This window comes from Nuphar pumila, chromosome 7 (assembly GCF_984573655.1).
Source record: "Nuphar pumila chromosome 7, dmNupPumi1.hap1.1, whole genome shotgun sequence".
Lineage (NCBI taxonomy): Eukaryota > Viridiplantae > Streptophyta > Magnoliopsida > Nymphaeales > Nymphaeaceae > Nuphar > Nuphar pumila.
In genome coordinates this window covers 110124812-110133475 of record NC_143255.1, presented here as the reverse complement: position 1 = coordinate 110133475, position 8664 = coordinate 110124812, and positions in this window count along the sequence as shown.

The following is an 8664-nucleotide window of genomic DNA, read 5'->3' as shown; positions in this document are numbered from 1 at the left end:
TGCTGATGGGGTAGAATTGCCAGATCCTATTAATGCTCGACACTTGAAAAAGTTTTATACTTGAAACATTTATCCTTCTCTTGTAATCCTTCATGTTTCCTTCAAATAATGATCCAACTTTCTTTCCCAGTTACACTGGGGCATTTTAAAATTTTGTTCTGTATGCAGGCAGGATAAACAAATTCCTCATTTCATGCACTTGTGCATTCATGTGCATCAATTCATATTCATTTGCATTCAACTACATTAACAACAATCCAGTCAGTATTGGGATTTCAACCAACAGTCCCATCACAATTCCTAATGATTCAAAATTGGAAGGTAATCACCAATACTGAACCAAAACCCAGTGCTCGAACTGGTATTATTTCAAAATCCAGTGTTTAAATTGGTACATTTTCAAAATCCCGACTTTTCGAAAAACCGAGTTCCGACTCGGGTTTGTATTCAAATCATTTTCCTTTGTTGATCCGAGTTCCGACTCGTGATCTCATTATTTTGTTTGAGCTCTGACTCGAGCTCTTCATTTTCCTTTGTTGATCCGAGTTCCGACTCGTGATCTCATTATTTTGTTTGAGCTCTGACTCGAGCTCTTCATTTTCCTTTGTTGATCCGGGTTTCGACTCGAGATCTTTATACTTTACTCAAGCTGAAACCCGAGCTTGTCATTTTCTTTTGTTGATCTGGGTTCCGACTCGTGATCTCTCTATTCATTTGAGCTCAGATTCGAGCTCTCCATTGTCTTTTGTTGATCTGGGTTCCGACTCGTGATCTCTCTACATCATTCGAGCTCTTCATTTTCTTTTGTTGATCCGGGTTCCGACTCGTGATCTCATTACATCATTCGAGCTCTGGTTCGAGCTCTTCATTTTTCTTTTGTTGATCCGGGTTTCGACTCGTGATCTCTGTATCTTATTTGAAGCTCTGACTCGAACTCATCATTCTCCTTTGATTGATTCAAGCCATTTTCGATCATCAGGGTATGTCAATCGTTCAAATTTGATATTTCGCCTTCCAAATTCCAATTTAAATCTTCAAATCAGGCAATTCTCCAATTTCGACCTTCGGGTCACCCAATTTCCAATTCTCAATTTCAATTACCAATGTCCAATTCTCGACCTGCGGGTCAACCAAATTCCAATTTTCGACCTTCGGGTCAATCAATTTCCAAATTTCGACCTCTGGTCAAATCAATTCTCAATTTCGACCTTCGAGTCACACAATTTCGACCTTTCGGTCAACCAATTCTCAATTTCGACCTTTCGGTCAACCAATTCTCAATTTTGACCTTTCGGTCAACCAATTCTCAATTTCGACCTTTTTGGTCAAATCAATTCTCAATTTCGACCATCAGGTCATCCAATTTTGACCTTCGGGTCATTCAATTTTCAGCAACCAATTTTCCAATTTTCAATTTCGACCTTCGGGTCAATCAATCTCAATATCCAATTTCAATCATTTTCTCTTGCGAGAGACCCTTTTTAGGGAGAGTTCGAGGGAGCTCGTTCTTTTCGCATGCTATCCAATTCGTTCACTTAGCTCCTTTTTAGGGAGAGTTTGAAGGGACTCCCGTCTTTGTGAACCGTTTGCAAAACAATTTCCAATTTCACACGAGGAACCCTTTTTAAGGGAGAGGCTCGACGGAGACTCGTTTTTCTTGTGACCCCCCAATTTCATACTAGGCCATCTTCGTCATGAAAGACCCTCTTTGCAGGGAGAGTGTGATGGACTCGTTCCTTTCATGACCCAATTTTCAGACCTCACTATTGTCGGCCCCCTTTCCATAAGAGAAGCCTAATATTAGGGAGCTTTGACGAAAGCTTAATTTCTCTTCGAAAGTTCGTTTTGCAAACACCTCCTCTTCAGGGAAGAGAGGAGTATTTCTCATTTCCCATTCAGGTAAGGGCTAAGCCTGAGTCTCTCTTTTTGGGGAAAAAGCGAGGAGAATTTTCGTCACGGATGTGTTAGGCCGGATTTCAAATACTCACTTTCACCAAGGATTTCAAGAAAATTTTGTCAATTTGTCAAATCAATTATTTGTTGATTTCAGAATCTTTATTGCAAAAATCTTTATTTCAGTTTACCTTCAACATTACTTCCAAAATAGTGAAGCTTTTGCGAAAAGAGATTCAAACTTCAAATTCTTTCCATTGGCCAACCAAAAGGATGAAGGATAAGTCCTCGATATGGCCAGAAAAGAAGATTCAATGTTATTGAAAAGTCATAAAGGATCGATATTGATCGCAGTCAATGACACATCTTTAAAGACTATTCTTGTAAGGACGAGGCAGTGGAAATACCCTGAGTGCTAGAAAAGAGAGCATTTACCCAAGCCCTGTCTCCTCAGAATAACCTAAGCTGCAATTAAGTATCCGCAAAAGGGATCTCTCACCTGTCGTCAAGATGAAGGCGAATTAGGCAAGTAGACCCCCGGGGCCAAAGAAGATTCGAAACATCTCCAAGATGACGGAGTTTGTGACGGATCCTTCCAGGGAAAGTCCAAAGCACTGTCAAGATGAAGGCAGATGCGATGAACCTCTCGACAATCCCTAAAAGATATTTAATTTCAACTGTCATCCAAAGATCTCCAAACCCATCGTCCAAGAAGGATCGAAACATCTCTAAGTTGAAGGAGCTTGTGACGTACCCTTCCCAAAAGAGAGCAAGAGAGGAAAAAGAGAGAGAGAAAAAATCAAAACATCCCCAAAATGAAGGAGAATATGGCCAAAACACCAAAGAGCCAAAAGAGTGCAGAAAGATTATCATGAGAGAAGCCCTCAGGATATCAAACTGCCAAGTTATCAAGAATCCTCCTTAACTTTGTGAAATTCTATTATCAATACTCTTTCATCAATTGCTTTCATAATATCAAATTATCTCTCCTGTTCATATCAAGGAAATTGATAGCTTCCTTGAAGAAGGTCAATCGCAAGTAATTTGGATTTCCAGTCTCGATCCTACGAAGTGAACCTTGTTTGGAGGTAATGCTTTGGGTAGAAAATAAGGAATATCTTTACAACAATGTGTAACATTTTCAAAAAAATTTAAATCAACAACAGAATTCTCAATATTTTGACAATATTTTCTAGCTATCCTGACGTGAAGTGAGAGCTTGATATCCATCTTTGATATATCCTGATACCAATTTTAAATCCCTCTTAAGGACTTGATTCCTTCCCTTCTTTGAGAGCATAAACTCTCAGATTTGCACACTTCCCAGTGTCCCCACTGTCCCATCATAGACAGTCCCATTTCGGTTCGAGGTCGAACCAATAATCATTTTCTCGCAAAAGGCAATTTCAAAAGCTAACTTGGTCTCAGCAATGAGACGCCCAAAATCAATCCCTTTTCAAGCTTTAGGGACCCCATTTTCCTTCCTTTTGCAAAACCCCTGTCGGATTTATTGTGCAAAATCCGAAGGCTCCGTCATTGTCTATTCTTTCGAGGATTTCATCCATTTTTTTTTTTGCCCGATCAGGATAAGGGTACAAACCTGAGCCTCAATCAACGAGGTATTTTATTTTCCGCCCGATCAGGATAAGGGTATAAACCTGAGCCTCCTTCAATGAGGTATTCCATTTTCTGCCCGATCAGGATAAGGGTCAAAGCCTGAGCTTCGTTCCATACGGGGCATTTCCTGTCCCATCCAGGTTAAGGGCATAAACCTGAATTTCACTCTCACAGAGTGAGTCTTTCCTCTTCATTTCTCCATTTCATATCTACCATCTTCTTCGGGCTAACTTCTTCATACCCAGTCAGATCCTTCTAACTGGGGCATTTTTTTTTATGCATAGCCCAAATTTGGTGTGTTTTCTTTGCCACTAAGCTCGACCATAAGCCGGCTTAGTAGCAAAGAGGGGCATCTGTAAACACCCCAAATTTTCACTCACCTTCTTGACATTTCCACCAAGCATCACATTTCGGTTCTCCAGAACCAAGGAAGGGCAAAATGGTCATTTTCCAAGATTGAACCTTACAAAAAGTCCAAAATTTCATTCTTGAGCCTCAAAATTTCCATATTTAGGTTCAGAGACATCTTCAAATTGCAAATCTTCAAAATCCTTTTCTGGGCAAAAAGATAGAATTTCCAAGTCCGGGCTCAGAGTAGCATTTCTTGAAACGGGTCTCTGCATAGCATTGCATGAACACTTTGCATCATTTCACTGCACAACATGTCATTTTGAGATCCAGAACTCCTGATTTTCAAAATTGTCAATCCAGATTTGATTTTAAAATTTTCAAAATTGACTTTGAAACCCTGGGTTTTAAAATTATCAATTCTTCCCATTTTACCCCCAGGACCCCGGATTATGAAAAGTCTTCTCAAGAAAACAATCTGGACGGTTTTAATATTTCAAAATTTTGCCAGTTGAAAAGGAAGGGACACAATTTCAAAAATTCATAAGATCTTATTTCAAACTTTTACAAAAAGACTCCGAGTTTCCCTACTTCTTTCAAAATTTTGCCCTGAAGAACCATTTTCTTCCAAGTTTTGAAATCAAGCCAAATTTTGCTTTATGTTTTTCCAAAACTGGCCTACTATTATGAAATTTTCAAAAATTCCATTTGGCTCTTATTTCAAATAAGTGACGTGGGACCCGCCTCAATGTGGTGTCACACTAGAATTTTCAAATATTTCTTTTATTTTCAAAACAGTGCCCATCTGGAAGTGGAATTCTTTTATTTGATTTAATTTTTAATAAAATACTTAGTGGGCCCACGTAGGTGGCACCCCACTAAGACTCTTTGCCAAAAGAAAGATTTTTTTTTATTATTTATTTGAGGTGGCACTACCAAAACAAAATCCATTTTTTACTCATTTTATTTTATTTTATTTTTTTTTAATTTTATTACTTTTCAGCCACCAAAGGGAACCACCGTGAAACCCTACCGAGATTTTCGTTCTTTACCTAAGTTTTCTTTTTTTTTTAAAGGTACATCTGAAAAAAAAAAAGGAACCGCCCACCCTTTTCAAATGGCGATATTTTTTTTGAAATTTTTCAAAAATCAGTTTTAAAGCTTATCAAAATCTTTCACGAGGAAAGCCCGAGCTTTGGGCTGAAAGGGCGGAATCTCTTTTTAAAAGAAGGCTTAAGCCACCCGAAAGAGGGATCTTTTTTTTATTTTTCCCTAACTCTTCAGCGCTTTTTTTTCACGGCTCCTCCCCCTTTTCCAGTGGCAGCCCTCCTTTCAGCCGAGGTCCAAAGAACTCCACCAAAAACCTTTGACGGCTCCTCCCCTCTTACCATTGGCAGCCCTTCCTTCAACCCAAGGCCAAAGAACTCCAGCAAAACTTGAGAGGAAGGACCCAATAGGCGATTTCCTTGACATCAGTTCTCCAACCCCCTTCTATCTCTGGAATCCCTCTGATTCTATTTCCAGTGCAGACCTCATCAAGATCTCCTTCCAGCTTCCTCCATCAGAACAACCAAATAGTGACGAAGGAGGACATATGGCTCTCCTTTCCTTCTGAAGGATCAATCCACCATTGACAGATACATGTTTCTCTGCTTCATTCAAGCAAAAACCAATCCCTCGGTCGCTGGTTATCGGTTCCATTAGCTCAGGTAGAAAAGAACCAGCCTTTTGACGGCTGGTTACAGATTCGATTGGCGCAGAAGACCACCAGGTAATGTGATTCTACGCTGTTCTCCTTTTTTTTTTTTCCTTTTTTTCTTTTTTTTGTCCATGTTTTATTAAACCAGGTCATGTTGCCAATCGTTGGAAGGGACGACCATGCCGTGAATGTGCGTATGTTTTAGCACAACTAAAGGGTTCAAAGGAGACCGTTGGAGGGTTTTTCAGAATCAGACTAATCGAATGAGATGGTCAGTCCTCTTCATGGACCGAACCTCTCATTCCAATGTCCCACATTAATAGAATATCATATCTCCTATGCTATTTCTGTAGTGGTTATTAGAATTTTTTTTTCTGCATCTCTGTTTGTTCCTGTATGCCATTCGTATGCTTTAGTTTCTTTTTTTTTTTTTTTTGTTATTAGCCTAATGTCTTCAGGTTGAAAGCTTCAGATTTCCCCATGAAAATCTAATCTAGAATCTGTAAAAGTAGTATCTCCACAGCAATGTATATTGACATGCGTATGGCTCCCCATACTGTAAAAGGCTAAATCAGCCTTTTGTTTTCATCACGGTTATGCTTACAGTCAAGAAGATTTGAATATGAGTATCTTCCAACAAGGCACGTAGAAGATAGGCACTGATTTTTTTAGAGTTAAAAAAAAATCATTTTTTAGTCTTTGTTTCTCCACTATGTCACATTTCCCTTGTCTATCGATGGAACACATTTGTGCCTTTATGACTGATTCTTGGTTTCATTTCCCAGCTCCACTTTCTGCTATTCTGTTTCAAAAGCACTTTTTTTTTTTTTTTTGCTTTTGTAGTTGCTGAGTCTCTATTTAATTCATAATTCCACTATATGTTTCTCTGTTTGTTGATAGTCTCTAAGAATTTCTGTCACCCGATTGTCACTTTCCAACTGCTACCATGTTCTTGTTGCAGATTTCCTCCTTCTGTGCATAATTCCCAGGCCATTATCGTTCTGTTCCAACCGATTTCAGGATATAGTCCTGTCCCATTTTCTGGTGTCTTTCGAAAGCTTGAGATCTTCTGAAGCTTTTCTTTCCCCCCCCACCCCCCCTCTTAATTTTTTTTTGAAGAGGTAAGGGAATCGGGTGCTATGATCTCTTTATGTTTCTCTCATTAAGAGAATAGGGACAAGAGGAAAGAAGAAAAAAAAATGTGATATATTATATCAGACAAGAGCACAGGGATACATAAAACAGAAGGGCCACAGTTTGGTGAATGCACCTAGGCCTACAGCTTAGTTCTCTCTTCACTATACGGTCATTTAAAAGAGAGAGTTCCACTAAATGATGGGGGTTATATGATATTAGATAGAGATCTCTCTATAACTAAATTTCCTTGAGAACCTCTTAAAAATGTGGTTGACATTTGATATTTTTGCTGTCACGTTTGGTCATCTTACTGTCATGTTTAGCTGAGAGTTTGCATAAGTCTTGAGCTTTATTTTCTAAAAGTTTCTTCTTATCCGTGTACATTATTTTAATTATATTTATAGTCAGGAGATATGATATTGGGTTTATACCTGGAGAAACCCGATAATTCCTGAATATTATCGGAGTGCTTTGGAAAAACCTACAGGTCTATACTAACCCCATCTTAAGCTTGGCAGGGGTATTCAAAGGAAGGAGCTGGAATCTGCAATTTTTTTTTTTTTATTTCATTTATTGATGTAATAATTCAATTTGGAATAATATTTATTTTTATTGCTTAGATTAGGACGCATATCATATAGTTTGATTTCAGCAATATTCTGATTCTATGATGCATATATCTCAAATTTTCAAAATTCACCGTAGATGAACACGAATGGCACATGCACCAACTCTTAGAGAGTTGATGCACTCGGTGGAGTCCATATTTATGGCCCTAGTCGGAATATGGACGAGACCCAGATCCATCATCTCTCTACCAGTCACATTGAGCCTACACTCTTAGGCTATCTTAAAAATGCACCTCATATTTCCAATGTTTTCAAAATATTGTGAATTAACTCAAATAAACCCTGAATATATTCATGGCCACAGTCAAAATATATGAAGGATTTACTTTGGCTTAATCCACATTTTTCTAATAAAATTTTCAGAAATCTTTTCAAAAGTGCATTCATTTATTCACATCATCTGCATCATTTGGTTTTATCATGATTTTCTCAAAAGATTTTCACTTCATGGAATCGATTTTCTCAAGAAACTATGAGGATATTCGGAGTTGGACTTCCCAAATCAAATGTTTTCTTGTGATTTTCCTTAAAAAGTTACTTCCTTAAGATTCTTTTCAAAGGAATTTCTCATTTTCTCAAGAATCCAAGTTGATTTTCAACATTTCAAAAGACAAGATTCTCAGGAATTCAATTTCCTAAGTTTTGAATTTCTTTCTCCAATGGAATTTTCCTACAAAAATTTCTGTCATTTTCTTAAGAAAATTCTCAAAGTCCGAGTTTTCCCAACAAATGCTTTCCTTTCCAAATATTCATCCTTTCTCAAGAATTCCTTTCATTTTTCCTGAGATTCTCATTTCTTCAAGGTTTTCTAAGTTTTATAAACTTTCTCAAAATTTTCCTGAGATTCTTATTTCCTCATGGTTTTTCAAGTCTTTCTAAGCTTTCTTAAGATTTTCTTGAGATTCTTATTTCCTCATGGTTTTCCAAAGACTTTATAAACTTTCTCAAGATTTTCTCAAGATTCTCCCTTTTTCAAGATTTTCCAAATCTTTATAAATTTTCCCGAGATTTTAAAACCTTCTTCGTCTGAGTTTCCTGAGAAATTGATTTCCATCTTTTCCTGAGAATTACTTTTCAACTTCAAATCTTTTCTAAGCATACATCATATTTTCCAACTCGCATTTTACAAAATTGCATAGCACATGCCTGAATTCTCTGTGCATTTAGGATAGAACATAATTTCGACGATTTTACTAAGTCAAGCATAATTTTGGTCCTTGGTTCGATTACCCCTGTTAAAGGCGGCAGGAACGGTCGAACCTCGTACCGACAGGTCGAGCCCCATCCCATGGATTTTCCCGCAATTTTTCAAAAATGGAGGCGAGTATTTCAAAAACATTT